Raw genomic sequence first — 9574 nt, forward strand, 5'->3', positions numbered from 1 at the left:
ATAGAAACAGCATTAAAAATGCAGAAGAGCATTCTGTTGAAAAACATGACTGTAGGAAACAGCTATTTTTTAAAAGTCAGGAACCCCTGCTTTTTCCAAAAGCAAATAATGAGATGTGTGAGAAGCAGCAGCTAGCTGAAAGGAAATTTTAAAAATTTAATGGAAAAGATTTTAACAGAAGCAAAACTTCAACTTTAAAATTAAAATCTGTATTATATAAAATACCAACAAATAGTATGCGATCTAAGTTGTATATATATTACATATATATAAAATAGGGTATAATACAAAGCCATTATGTGGAGGACTAACTTGAGATGGTGTCCTAAGATGCAGGACAGAAATGGAGAAGTAACAGATGACAGACAAGACAGTATATGCCCAGTATATTAGAGCAGTCCAGAGAGAACCAGTAGGATGTGTACAGTCATGCACCACATAAGGACATACCAGTGGCGGACCGCATGTAGACAGGCGTCCCATAAGATCGTATGGAACTGAAAAATTCCCATCGCCTAGGCTGTGGTAGCCATCCTAAGGTCAGAGCTCGTGTTACTTGTGTTTGTGGTGTTGCTGGTGAAAACACGCCTACTGTGCTGCCAGTTTAAAGGTCCAGCACATACAATTATGAACAGTACATAATACTTAGAATAAATTGACTATGCTACTGGTTTATGTACATCCTATTTTTTGCTATTTTAGAGTGTATTCCTTCTACTCGTAACAAAACAGCGAACTGTAAAACAGCCTTAGGCAGGTCCTTCCGGAGGTATCCAGAAGCAGGCATTGTCATCACAGGAGATGACAGCTCCATGTGTGTTATTGTCCCTGAAGACCTTCCAGTGGGACAAGATATGGAGGCGGAAGACAGTGATATTGATGATTCTGACCCTGTGTAGGCCTAGGCTAATGTGTGTGCTGTGTCTTAGTTTTTAACAAAAAGCAAAAAACAAAACTTTTGAATGGAAAAAAGCTTATGGAATAAGGATATAAAGAAATATTTCTGTACAGCTGTACAGTGTGTTTGTGTTTTAAGCTAAGTTATTAGAAAAGAGTCAGAAAGTTAAAAAAATAAAATAAAAGTTTAGAAAGCAGAAAAGTTACAGGAAGCTGAGGTTGACACCAGCAGAGGCAGCAGCCTGAGCAGCTACAGCCTGCGCTCTCTCCCACCTGCCCTGAGGTCTCTCCCTTCTTTCTCCTCCTCCACCACCTTTTCTTCTCCTCCTCCTTGCCTTTCTGCCCACCCCTATCGTTTCACCCCTGCCCCGCCCCTACCTGCTCTCTTTCCCTCAGTCGCCTCCTGCCTGGAGTTCTTGGTTTTCATCCCCACTGGCCAAAGACTTGACCACTCCATGTCCAGCTCCCCATAGCCCTGCTTGATATGGACACTGGTATGATTGAAGTTGGATTAAATGTCATTCTCACCACCTGGCTACTCACCACCTGCACGGAAAGGAAGTTGGCAGTATCATCAGAAAGAGGAGAATCAGTTAAGATGCATGAGGAGAGTGCTGCATGTATCAGCATCTCAGAAGGGAGTTGTTCTGAGAATTATCACCTTGGCTGGACCCACTAGTGCCATCTTCAAAGCAAGATTGGAAGAGGATATCAGTAGCTGTGTGACAGTAGACAGCTGCCAGTAGACTCCCTGGTCACCCTGATGCTGGTGGTCCCTGCTAGTCAGTGTGGCTCATTGGAAAAGGTGGTTTCAAGATGAAGGCAATGCAAGAGAGTACAGGGCTCAGGTCCAGGTGGCAGGGGACATGCTCCCCAACGCTGCTGACTGAGCCATCACTATCGCTGGGATTCCGCAGTCCATCATTGAGTGTGTCGGACAGGTCTGTGTGGTCATGTTGGAGTCTCCCCCAAGCGCATGGCCATCCCATACTGGCCCAAGCTGTCCAATTCTCCAGTGATCTTTGCAGGTGATCGGGCAGGTACAGCACAGGCAGCGACAGTGTGAGCTTTCTTTCTCCACACCACTTCTTCCATGTGCCTCAACTGTGACCTGGAGGGACCACTTCTAGAGTTGACCAAGCTGTGCCCGTTGACAATGCAACAATCTAGTTTTCCTACAGTAGATGGCAACGCTGGGATTCAGTGCAGGTTTGGATGCATCTGCTCAGGCCACTTCTCATAAACACCATTCCAAATGATATTGGCTGCATAATCAGGCATCAAGGCACCAGAATCAATGAGATCTATCAGATGTCTGGAGTGTAGATCAAAATTGTGAACCCAGTGGAAGGATCTACTGATAGGCAGGTTACCATCACTGGATCTGCTGCCAGCATTAGCCTGGCTCAATGGCTAATCAATGTCAGGCTCTCCTTAGGATGAGTGGCATGGGGAACAGCTAGAACAATGCAGATTCACGTACTATAACCCCTTTCTGCTGTTCACCACCACCCACCATCCATCTGTAGTTTCTGAACAGGCAGCCATGTCAGGTTTTAAATAGTTTGTAAATTTTTGGTTTTTACACACTATCATCCATTCATTTTTTATTTTTTTAAAAGATGAGACGGAATCTCACTCCATTGCCCAGGCTGGTCTTGAACTCCTGAGCTCAAATGATCCTCTCACTTCGGCCTCCCACAGTGTTTGGATTACAGGCGTGAGCCACTGTGCCAGCCTGTCATCCACCCTTTTTTTTTAATTAAGGTGTTTCAATTCCTTTCTCTGTTCCAGTGTTGATGCTGAGATTGTATTTAGCACTATAAGTTTCCCCCTGTTTTTGTAGTTGTTGTTTGTTTGTTTTTTGAGAAAGGGTCTTGCTCCATCGCCCAGGCTGGAGTACAGTGGGGCAAACGGCTCACTGCAGCCTTGACCGCTCAGGCTCAAGCAATCCTCTCACCTCAGATCCCCAAGTAGCTGGGACCACAGGTGCATGCCACCACACCGGCTAATTTTTGTATTTTTCAGAGAGACAGGATTTCATTATGTTGTCCAGGCTGGTCTTAAACTCCTGAGCTGAAGCAATCCACCTACCTCGGCCTTTCGAAGTGCCGGTATTATAGGCATGAACCACTGTGCCCAGCCCTCCATGTTTTTGTTTTTTGGCTTATGAACTTTTCTGTTTATTATGAAAATGTAAGAGTGGGATGTTAATACATTTCAATTTAGTTCTGTAATACCAGGAATTTTTCAAAAAATTAAAAGGCACATTGGAGCTTTTTCTTTGTGAATAGAAACTGGATGCCACAGTGAACAACAAAAAAAGATTAATTTTTTATTGGAGAACAAATTTTTAAAAAATAAATTTAGTGTAGCCTGTGTACAGTGTTGATAAAGTCTACAGTAGTGGACAATAATAACCTAGGCCTTCACATTCACTCACTGACTCACCCAGAGCGACTTCTAGTCCTGCAAGCTGCATTTATGGTAAGTGCCCTATATCGGTGTGCCGGTTTTTGTCTTTTATACCTTATGTTTACTGTATCTTTTTTATGATAAGATATGTTTAAATATGCAAATGTTTACCATTGTGTTACAGTTGCCTACAATATTCAGTACAGTAACACGCTGTACATGTTCATAGACTAGGTGTGTAGTAGGCTATAGAATCTAGGTTTGTGTAAGTACACTATGATGTTTACACAATGACAGAATCATCTAGTGACACAGTTTTTAGGATGTTAAGCAAAACATGATTGCATATCTATATAGATATCAGGGAAATTGGCTTACTTGATTATGGAGGCTGAAAAGTCCCACAACAGGCTGTCTGCAAGCTGGAGACCCTGGGATGCTGGTAGTATGGCCCAGTGCAAGTCCAGAAGCCTCAGAACCAGGGAAGCTGATGGTGTAACTCTCAATCCTAGGCCAAAGGCCTGAGGGCCTGGGGTAATTGGGGAGGGGCACTGCTGTCGGTCTTGGAGTCCAAAGGCCAGAGAGCCTGGAGTTGTGATGTCCTGTTCAAGGGCAGAAGAAGGGTGACCCAGCTCCAGGAGAGAGAGAGAATTCACCATTTCTTCATCTTTTTCTACCTGGGCCCCCAGTGGATGGATGGTTCCTGCCGACATTGAGGGAGAATCTTCCCATTCACTCCACAGACTCAGGCTAAACTCTTCTGGAAACACCTTCACACAGACACCCAGAAATCATGCTTTACCAACTCTCTATGCATCCCTTTGTCAACCTGGTACTAAAATCAAGCAGGAATGGCTGTACTTAGATAAAACAGACTTTACGTCAGAAGCAGTAAACAGTTATTATATAATAGTAAAGAGATCAATCTAATGAGGAAATAACAACTAAATATATGCACCCAACACTAGAGCACCCGGATTTATAAGGCAAATATTTCTAGATTTAAAAAGAGAGATAGACTCCAACACAATAATTGTTGGGGACTTCATCTCAGTCTCAGATCATCTAGACAAAATTAACAAAAACCCATTGGATTTAAACTAGACTTTAGACCAAATGGATCTAACAGACATTTGTAGAACATTTTACCCAACAACTGCTGAGTACACATTTTTCTCATCAGCACATGGAACATTCTCCAGGATAGACCATATGTTAGGACAAAAAACAAGTCTTGACAAATTTTTAAAAATTGAAATCGTATGAAGTATCTTCTCAGACCACAATGGAGTAAAAATAGACATAAGAGGAACTTTGGAAACTATACAAATACTTGGGAATTAAATAACATGCTCCTCCTGAATGATAAAAATTAATATGGAAATAAAATTCTTGAAACAAATGAAAATAGAAACAACATACCAAGACCTATGGGACACAACAAAAGGAGCTCTAGGAGGGGAGAATTTATAGCAATAAACACCTACATCAAATGAGTAGATAGATTTCAAAGAAACAATTCAATGATGCACCTCAAGGAACTAGAAAAGAACAAACCACCAAAATTAGCAGAAGGAAAGAAATAGTAAAGTTCAGAGCAAATCTAAGTGAAAAAAGACTAAAAACGTAGAAAGGGTCAGTGAAACAAAAAGTTGGTTCTTCAAAAAGGTAAACAAAATAGATAAACCCCTTGCTAGACTAACCAAGAAAAGACCCAAATAAAATAGGAGATGAAAAAGACATTACAACTGATACCACAGAAATACAAAAGATCATCAGAGACTATTATGAATAGCTATATGCTACCAAACTAGAAAACCTAGAGGAAATGGATAAATTGCTGGAAACATACAACTACTGAGATTCCAGAAGAAATAGAAAATCTGAACAGATCAGTAATGAGCAGTGTGATTAACTCAGTAAAGAAAAGCCTCCCAAAAAAGAAAAGCCCATGACTGGATGAATTCACTGCCAATTTGACCAACCACATAAAGAAGAACTAATACCGATTCTCCTCAAACTCTTGCAAAAAATCAAAGAAAAAACAACTCATTCTACAAGACCACCATTTCCCTGACACCAAACTAGACAAGGGGACACACACAAAAAGAGAACTACAGGCCAGTGTTTCTGATGAACCTAGACATAAAAATTCTCAAAAAGAACAAAACAAACAACCAAAAAGCTAGCAAACAATTCAACAGGATGCCAAAAAGTTAATACACCATGACCAAGTATAATTTATACCAAGGACACAAGGATGGTTTAACATACACAAATCAATGAACATGATACATCACAACTGTAGAATGAATGACAAAAACCATATGATCATCTCAATAGATGCAGAAAAAGCATTTGATAAAATTCTACATCCTTTTATGATAAAAAGCTCTAAAGAAACTAGGTACAGAAGAAACATACCTTAACATAATAAAGGGTATATGTGACAAACCCACAGCTAACATCATACTGAGTGGGGAAAAACAAAGTATTTCCTCTAAGAACTAGAGCAAGACAAGGAAGGATGTTCACTTTTACCACTTTTACTTATTATAGTACTGGAGGTAGAGCCAGAGCAATCAGGCAAGAGAAAGGAATAAAAGGCATACAGATTTTTAAAAGAGGAAGTCAGATTGTCCCCCTTTGCAGATGACATCGTCTTACATTTAGAGAAACCAGAAGACTCTACAAGCAAAGCAAAATACACAAAGCTGATAAGCAAATTTGGTAATGTTGCAGGATACAAAATGAACATACAAAAAGAGGGTTTCTATGCACCAAAAATGAACTAGCTGAGAAAGAAGGCAATCCCATTTACAATAGCTACAAAAAAATATCTAGGAATTAATTTAACCAAGGAGGTGAAAGACCTGTAGAAGGGAGATTATGAAACACCAATGAAAGAAATTGAAGAGGACACAAACAAGTGGTAAGACATCTCATACTCATAGAAGGATCAGTAATGTTAAAATGACCATGTTGTCCAGGACAATATACAGATCCAGTGCAATTCCTATCAAAATACTAATGCCATTTTTCACAGAAATAAATCCTAAAATTTGTATGTAACCAAAAAGCCAGAGTATGCACAGCAATCCTGAGCAAAAAGAACAAAGCTGAAGGCATCACACTACCTGACTTCAGAATATATTACAAGGCTATGGTAATCAAAACAGCATGATATTGGTATAAAAGTAGACACATAGACCAATGGAACCAAATAGAGAACCCGGAAATAAATTCACATATTTATAGCCAACTGAATTTTGACAAAGGCACCAAGAACATACAGTAGGGAAGGACACCTTCAATAAATGGTGCTGAGAAAATTAAATATCTATATGCAGAGGAATGAAACAAGGCTCCTATCTCATATACAAAAATCAACTCACAATGGATTATAGACTTAAATATAAGACATGAAACAATAAAACTACTAGAAGAAAATACAGGGAAACACTTTAGGGCTGGTCTAGGCAAAGATTTTGTGGCTAAGACCTCAAAAGCATAGACTACTAAAAAATAGACAAATGGGACTGTATTTAAAGTGCTTCTGCACAGCAAAGGAAACAGTCAACAGAATGAAGAGACAACCTGTTGAATGGGAGAAAATATTGGCAAACTCTTCATCAGATAAGAGACTAATATCCAGGATATCCACTAAACTCAACAATAAAAAAAAAAAAATCTTTTAAAAAGTGAGCCAAAAAAAAGAAGAAAAAAATCATCAAAAAAAAAAAAAAAAAAAAAAAAGACACACAAATGGCCAACAGGTTATATGAAGAAATGCTCAGTATCATTAAATATTAGGGAAATGCAAATCAAAACCACACTGAGATATCCTCTCACCCCAGTTAGAATGACTTATTAAAAAGACAAAAAATAGCAGATGCTGGTGAGGATGTGGAGGAAAGGGAAATCTTATACATTGTTGATGGGAATGTAAATTAATACAAACACTGGAAAAGTATGAAAGTGTCTGAAAAAACTAAAAGTAGAACTACCGTATGATCCAGCAATCTCACTGCTGGGTATTTATCCAAAGGAAAATCAGTGTATCAAAGGGATAACTGCGGCTGGGCGTGGTGGCTCATGCCTGAAATCCCAGCACTTTGGGAGGCTGAGGTGGGTGGGTCACGAGGTTAGGAGATCGAGACCATCCTGGGTAACATGGTGAAACCCCGTCTCTACTAAAAATACAAAAAAAATAGCTGGGCGTGGTGGCAGGCGCCTGTAGTCCCAGCTACTGGGGAGGCTGAGGCAGGAGAATGGCGTGAACTCGGGAGGTGCAGTTTGCAGTGAGCCAAGATTGCACCACTGCACTCCAGCCGGGGCGACAGAGCGAGACTCCCTCTCAAAAAAAAAAAAAAAAAAAAAGGGATAACTGCAAGTGCATGTTTATTGCAGCACCATTCACAATAGCAAAGATATGGAATCAACTTAAGTGTTCATCAATGGATGAATGGATAAAGAAAATGTAGTATATATACACAAAGAAATACTGTTTGGCCACAAAAAGAATGAAATCCTGTCGTTTATAGTAACATGGATGGAACTGGAGGTCATTATAAGTGAAATAAACCAGACACAGAAAGACAAACATATGTTTTTGCTCATGTGCGGGAGCTAAAGAAGTTGATCTCATGGAGGTATAGAATAGGATGATACATATTAGAGGTTGGGAAGAGTGAGTGGGTAGGAGGGGGCAGGGATAAAGAGAACTAGCTTAACAGGTACAAACATACAGTTAGATAAAAGGTACAAGTCCTGGCCGGGCGCGGTGGCTCACGCTTGTAATCCCAGCACTTTGGGAGGCCGAGGCGGGCGGATCACGAGGTCAGGAGATCGAGACCACGGTGAAACCCCGTCTCTACTAAAAATACAAAAAATTAGCCGGGCGTGGTGGCGGGTGCCTGTAGTCCCAGCTACTCGGAGAGGCTGAGGCAGGAGAATGGCGTGAACCCGGGAGGCGGAGCTTGCAGTGAGCCGAGATTGTGCCACTGCACTCCAGCCTGGGCGACAGAGCGAGACTCCGTCTCAAAAAAAAAAAAAAAGGTACAAGTCCTGTCATTCAACAAAAAAGGCTACAGTTAACAACAATGTATATTTTAAAATAACTAGAAGAGAGGACTTGAATTGTTCCCAACGCACAGAAGTGAGAAATTCTCAAAGTGATGGACACCTCAAATATCCTGACTGGATCATTACACATTCTGTGTATGTAACAAAATGTCACATGTACCCCATCAATATGTAAAATATTTTGTATCAATAAAAAATAAGTAGAAATCATTGTATAAGTATCCAGACAGATAAAATGATTATCTGTCTTATTCATTAACTGTTACTACCTAATGCTCACACTGAAACTTGGAAGCTTACGACAACTAGTATTTATTTCTCATGAGTCTGTAGGTTAGATGGGTGCTGCTGCTAGTCTGGGCCATACACAGCTAATCTTGGTTCATGCAACTATGTTCATGTGTCTTAGTTGAGTGGCTGGGGCCTGGCTGGTCTAGGATCGTCTTGGTTGGGATAATGTGACCCTCTTCCATGTGCCATTCTTCTTCCATAGCAGGTGAGCCTGGGCCTGCTCAGACCTGCCTAGACATTTCTTGTGGTGATCGTAGAGGAACAAGAGAGGAGACAGAAACATGTAAGTGCTTTTTCCAGCCTCTGCACCAAGTTTCCCATGGTCACAGTGGCCAAAGCCATTTGTGTGGCCACCTCCAGAGGCAGTTTGGGAAGGCACCATGAAAAGGAATAGGTATGAGGGACAGTCTGCCCTCTAATCACAATTACTCATGCCCTCCCACCGGCAAAATATGTTCATCCCAATTCCAGGACAGTCAAAGTCGCATCCAGTCATGATATCAGACTTGAAGTCCAGGATCGTATAATCTAGGTTAGGCCCACACACATCTTCTCTTGATACAGAAACCTACAAACTAAAAAGGCAAGTTGTCTACACTCTACAAACCTAATACACAATGGTGGGACAGAGGCAGGTCGTCTGCAATAAATGCTTCCATTTGAAAAGGGAACAAATAGAACACATAGAGCAGTCACTGGTCCATAACAATTCTGAAATTTCAGTGAGAAAATATTGCCAGCCCCCTACTCTGGGAGCAAGAGATGTTCCTTGATTAAGCCCAGTTTCTGTTCTCTGGCAGTGGCTCTCCAGTCTTATTCTTGGCTCTTTTCTGAGATGTCTTTTTTTCATGACATGCCATGCCTGCTTCCAAAGAAATGGCCTTTG

At 40.8% G+C, this 9574-nt stretch overlaps 1 pseudogene; it reads left to right on the forward strand.

Annotated features, from left to right (window-relative positions):
• Positions 1–1086: 1086 nt before the first annotated feature.
• Positions 1087–2795, forward strand: LOC116482463 (poly(rC)-binding protein 2-like; annotated as a pseudogene).
• The last annotated feature ends 6779 nt before the right edge of the window (positions 2796–9574 follow it).

Source organism: Hylobates moloch, unplaced genomic scaffold, assembly GCF_009828535.3.
Source record: "Hylobates moloch isolate HMO894 unplaced genomic scaffold, HMol_V3 SCAFFOLD_14, whole genome shotgun sequence".
Classification (NCBI taxonomy): Eukaryota; Metazoa; Chordata; class Mammalia; order Primates; family Hylobatidae; genus Hylobates; species Hylobates moloch.